The sequence below is a fragment of the Elephantulus edwardii genome, unplaced genomic scaffold (assembly GCF_000299155.1).
Source record: "Elephantulus edwardii isolate Elephantulus edwardi_28Jun2011 unplaced genomic scaffold, EleEdw1.0 scaffold00206, whole genome shotgun sequence".
Lineage (NCBI taxonomy): Eukaryota > Metazoa > Chordata > Mammalia > Macroscelidea > Macroscelididae > Elephantulus > Elephantulus edwardii.
The window spans coordinates 1175235-1181058 of record NW_006399956.1 but is presented as its reverse complement, the minus strand read 5'-3'; the positions used below and the strand labels follow the sequence as shown (position 1 = coordinate 1181058).

Below are 5824 nucleotides of genomic sequence, written 5' to 3'. Positions count from 1 at the left end.
ACCTATACTTAAACCAAGAAGCTGTTGTGTGAACTGAGCAAGGAAACACTAAGTGGCTTAAAACCATGAAAGATGTGTGTCAGGGTTGTATCCTTTCTCTGTACCTATTTAATCTGTATGCTGAGAAAATGATTTGAGAATTTCAACTCTATGAACAAGAATGTGGCATCAGGATTGGAAGGAGACTCATCAATAACCTTCATTATGTAGACATAACCTTGATTGCTGAAGTGAGGAGGACTAGAATCTCTTGATGCAGAAGATCAAAGACTACAGCCTTTAATATGGATTATATTTTGACATCAACAAAAGAAAAATTCTCTTCATTGGACTACAGACAACACTGTGATAGATGGAGAAGACATGGAAATTGTCAATGACTTTATCTTACTTGGATCCACAACCAGCAGTCAAGAAATCAGGATATATATTGCATTGGGAAGGTCTGCAATCAGGGATTTCTCCAAATTATTGAGGAGCAATGTTGTTAATTTGAAGATTAAAGTGTGTCTTATCAATATCATGTTCTTTTCAGTCTCTTGCTATGCATCTGAGAGCTGAACAATGAATAAAGATAAGAGAAAAAGAACTAATGCCTTTGAATTGTAGTGTTGGAAAAGAATACTAAATATCTCATGGACAGCCAAAAGAACAAATTTATAGGTCTCAGAGAGAGTGCAGCCAGAGTGCTACTTGGAGGCAAAGATGAACATTTAGTCTCACATACTTCGGGCATGTTGCTAAGAGAGGCTATTCCTTGGAGAAGGACATCATGCTTGGTAAGTGAGATGGTGAAAGAGAGGAAGACCCTCAGCCAGGTGGCTTGACACAGTGACTTCAATAATGAACTTGGATATGTAAGAGATTATGAGGATGACACGGAATAGGACAGGCTTCAGATCTGTTGCTCATATGGTTGCTATGAATTCTAGTGGGCTCAATGACACCTAACAACAGCCATGTCTTACCTGTTCTCAGTCATCATTCTTTCCTGCTCCTTCTTGCTTTGTGAGCTTTCATTTTGGGTGAATGCTACCCTTTTGATTTTACATGGATGATTGTTTTAAAGAGTGTGTTCCTCTTTGGTATTGTTTGTTCACTTGTAGGCTTGTCTATTGCTTGGCTGAAATGATCTAGAGGGGTAATTCAGTTCCAGGCTTGAAGGGTGTCTAAGGACCACAGTCTCAAGGATTCTACCAGACTCTATCAATTCAGTATGTCTGGTCTTATTTTATTGTTTTGAACTTTGTTCCACATTTCCTCCCATTCTCTCCAGGACTTTCTATCATCTAGTGTAATTCTAGGTAGTGGCCATAAGAGCCATCTAGTTCTCCATGTAGTAGAGGCTGAAGTTTGCATGGTCCATTAGTCCTTTGAACTAATTGTTTTCTTCCATCTTTGTTTTATTCACTCTGTTTACAAATGGGAAGTGATCAACAGTTGAATGTTGGGTGACCACTCACAAACTTCTTCAGACCTGTGTCACTACTAATCAAAGTGTCAAATATTATCTTTGAGAATGGTGTTTTATGTCAATTGATCTAGTCCCTGGAGACCATGGCCCTAAGTCCCCAGGCCCAGTGAGTGACTCATTCTCTTAAGATATTTGTTAGTGGTTAAGAAGCTATCACAATTCAGCCCATGTATGCTCTACTACAAGGGTGCTCTGGTCACCTACTGATAAGAAGCTGCACTACAATCCCAAAGGCACATTGTTCTAATTCACCAGCTACCACCCGTGAGAAGGATGGGCAGTCTTCTCCAGTGCAATTTATGCCTTTGAAAACTCAGTGGAGAGTCAGCTGTGAGTTGGTTCTGAGTCGATGTCACACAAGAACAACAACATGTTCTACTACGCTCAACATGCTCTACGAGTCAGAATCGATACAACATTAAAGAGTAAGAATAGATCTGTGAAATACCTCATAACATGGGTGGACCTGGAGGGCTTTATGCCGGATGAAATAATTCAATCTCAAAAACCACCATTATAAAAAGTGAGGATTTACACATATAAAGGTTTACGAGAAATACATTACACAAAGAAAGTAACATTGTTTGATGGATACCAAGAATGGCAGTAAATCACTAACTAAAGAGTCAATACAGTAAACTTTAGTGAAAAGAAAGGCAATATATAATTAAAGCGTAGGTTACAGCAAAGGAAGACACTAGAAGATGTCTAAGAGTAAAAGGAGACAATGGCAAATACTATTACATACCCAGTCCAATAATAACTGTAATAATATTCTACAAGTGGATATAGACTTGCAGCTAAACAGGTGTGGAAAGGTGGATAGGACCTTACTCATGAATATATATGTTTGACAGATGGCATTGTATATATATATATATATACACACACCATAGTTTGTTTTTCTGTTCATTCACTGACAGGTAATTAGGTTATGTCCAAGCTTTTACTATTGTGTGTTGTGCTGCAATGAGCACATCTGTGCATATTCTATTCATGTCATGGCTCTTATTTGTGTAGGATATATACTTAAGTAATTAATTACTGGATTATATGATTTTCCATTTTCCAACTTTTAAAAAAATGCATTACAGTTGCACAATACCACCAACAGGTTATAAGTTCTAGTCTTTACAAATTTGTCTTCTGGCACTGAGCAAAATATCTCAGTCACAAAAAGACAAATACATAATGCCACTGTTATAAAACAGGACTGACATGGGGGTTGGGGCGAAACTAAGAGAAGAGGGAATAAATACACACCATTGAAAAAGGCAAGGGAGAGAACTGTATAGAAGGAAATATATGATTATATACTATTGGCATGACAGTAGTCCAGAAAAAGAGCTGCATAGTAAAGTGGTCTGGGAGGGGGACTGTATAACAATGAAAGAACTTTTTTTCCAAAGAAAAAAGCTAACTGGAGAGGGGATGAGAGTGCCCGGAGGAAAATGTGCAACAATGAATGACTGGAAATCTTAGTTCTTTATAAAATCTCAAAAAACCCTTTTTGATTAATGTTGGATGAGATAACATACCATGGTTGTTTTGATTTGCATCAGTTATTAGTCCTTTATTATTACTTTCTAAGCTTAAATGTCACATTTTCTAAAGGTGAGAACCTCCCATCAACAAACGAATGGGTAGGGAAGCTGTGGTATATTCACACAATGAAATACTACATAGCTTTGAAGAACAAGGAGCTCATAAAATATTACAAAATGGGTGATCCTGGAGGACATTATGCTGTCTGAAATATCTCAGTCACAAAAGGACAAATACTACATAATGCCATTGTTATAAAATAGGACTGACATGAGGGTTGGGAGGACACTAAGTAAAGAGGGTTTAAATAATGAACACTGCATTTAAATAGATAAGGGAAAGTACTGTCTAAAAGAAATACATGATTGTTGGGGCGCTTTGGTGGCCTAGTGGCAAGGACCTGCAACTACAATCCCAGAGGCGCACGGTTCGAATCCACCAGATGCTCTGCCAGGGAAGGAGGGGCAGTCTCCTCCTGTACCAGTCAGATCTGATTTGACGGTACACGTACAAAAATAATAAAATTTAAAAAAAATACATGATTGCGTATTATTTACATGACAACAGTCCAGAATAAACGGTACATAGCAAAGTGGACTGGGTGGGGGCAGTGGGGGGAGGAAACAATGAAAGAATCTTCTTAAAGGGAAAAGTGAACTGGGGGACTAGGGAGGAAAATGTGCAACAGTGAATGAATGGAAATCCAAGTGTTAGGTAAACTTGTGTTAAAATATCAATTAAAAAATTTAAAAAAAGAAGGTGAGAACCTTGTTAACTTGAAGAAGCCAGGTACTCTTTCATATCACCCAATCTTAATTCTATTCATACTGGGTCACCCATGACTTATTTTATTTTTACTTGCTCTTTTTACTGTCTATGTCTTATTTTTCTAAATTTACACGTCAGAGACTTTATCTGTCCTTTCTCATTACTGAATAGCTAGTGTCTCGGATGGAGGAATCAACATACCATATTCCAGAGTATAGGATAACATCAATTTTAAGATGCACCGTCATTTTCTATGTATGTAAGAAATAAAATAAAAAATACTGTCAATTAATCTTCATTAATTAAGGTTTCAAAATGCAATGCTTTTTGCCATTCTTCTTCTCTTGATTTTATTAAAGCTTTTAATATATGCTTAATGTAATCTTACTGTATGCTCTAACAATGAAATTAGAGGCAAAATAAATCAGGTAAACTACTTTTAACACAACTTTTTGTTCAGAATTAAATTTTTTAGAATCAATTTTCAATATTCACTGTTTTCCACACAATATCATTATTTCTGACATCAAGAAATTTGAGAAGGCATGCTTCTTAAAAAGAATACAATGCCTTTATTAACCGAGATTTGTTTCCCAGATGGTGACAATTAATCTGTACATTTTGATGATTATGTGTAGACATCCCCTGACAGATGGCAATTTTAAGACCCTAATTTCATAGATGTCAAAATGTGAAAAATTGGTAACTTAAATTGCACAATTGCACAAATAACTTTATAAATAATGTTATAATTATTGAATACAAGAATAAATGACTGCTGTCAGCTTTTTGTATTCTCAAGTAAACCAGCTCCTTTTCATTTTGCTCATTTAGAAAATTAAGATGTTGGACTGGAGATGGCCTCTAAGAACTCTTTCTGCTAAAAGACAAAACTAAGCAAAATAAACATCAGCAAATACTTGTAGGTACTTTGTAAGTGGCAGGAGTGACATAAATATAAGACCATACATTTTAAAAATTTAATTAAATATTTATTGAAGAGCTAGGGAGCGACAAAGTTTATAAAACATGTTTTAAAATGTGAGGTCAAAGCACAAGGGAAAAGCAGAATACGGTTCACTGGGTCACAGCAGTCAATAAAAAGTGACTTAGGAAATCAAGACTAAGATTGCTTCCACCCTGTGCAGGGATGTGGCTGGGTGGCAAATCAGGAGAGGGGGAAAGATTAAACTAGAAGACTTCAGTCTGGATTGTTAATGATACTAGTATTAACTATCTCTGTCTCTCCTTTTTTCCTCTCTGTTTTGGGGCTTAATTTACCAGTACTGCCCAGGACTGTTCAATGCCCTTCTTCTACACATGCTTGTATTTTTGCTTTAATGTCTTCTAGAGCACTAGGTCTTTTTGGAGTTTTGGGAGTTCCTCCCCACCTTTTAAAAGATTTTTGTCCTTTTGATCTTGGTTTTAATGGTTTTGAGTCTTTTCCATTATGGTTTGATTTTTGTACATTTCTGGCTGGAATATCCCATGTAGATTTGTTCACTGGTGCTTTTTCTTCAGCTCATCAGCTCGAATTCCTGGCCACCATCTTCTTCATGGGCAGCAAGTTTCCCTTTTTTCTGTGGAGCTTTGTTACCACCTGCAGGGGCAGGTCTCTTTCCTGATAAACTTAAGAGTTTCAACCCTCCTTCTCTTCATTATCTGACTCGGCATCTTCCTCCACAGCTATCAAGTGTTGTCCACTTGTATGCGCAGGCCCTGAGCCACACTTCAACTGCAAGATGACAGGTGGTGGTATTTCAAAGCCCTAAGAAAAACCATTGGCTGTACAGACATTTTCAAAGTTGCTGGTGTTACTTTAATTAGGCTGCCCTCATTACTTATCACCTCTGCTTCAGCAATGTGCAATTCATCCTTTGCATCAGCCCCTAACTGGGCTGTTCTGAAAGACAACTGGTACTCACATTCATCGTTATCCACCTTAAAGTGATAATCTTCGTCAGCTTTCAATTCACAACCTAAAAGGTAGTTTTGGTGCTGCAGGGGGCTCATGTCCCTACGCATTGTATCGTCCAT

At 37.3% G+C, this 5824-nt stretch overlaps 1 pseudogene; it reads right to left on the bottom strand.

Moving 5' to 3' along the window:
* Window positions 1–5087: 5087 nt before the first annotated feature.
* Window positions 5088–5824, bottom strand: LOC102868309 (annotated as a pseudogene).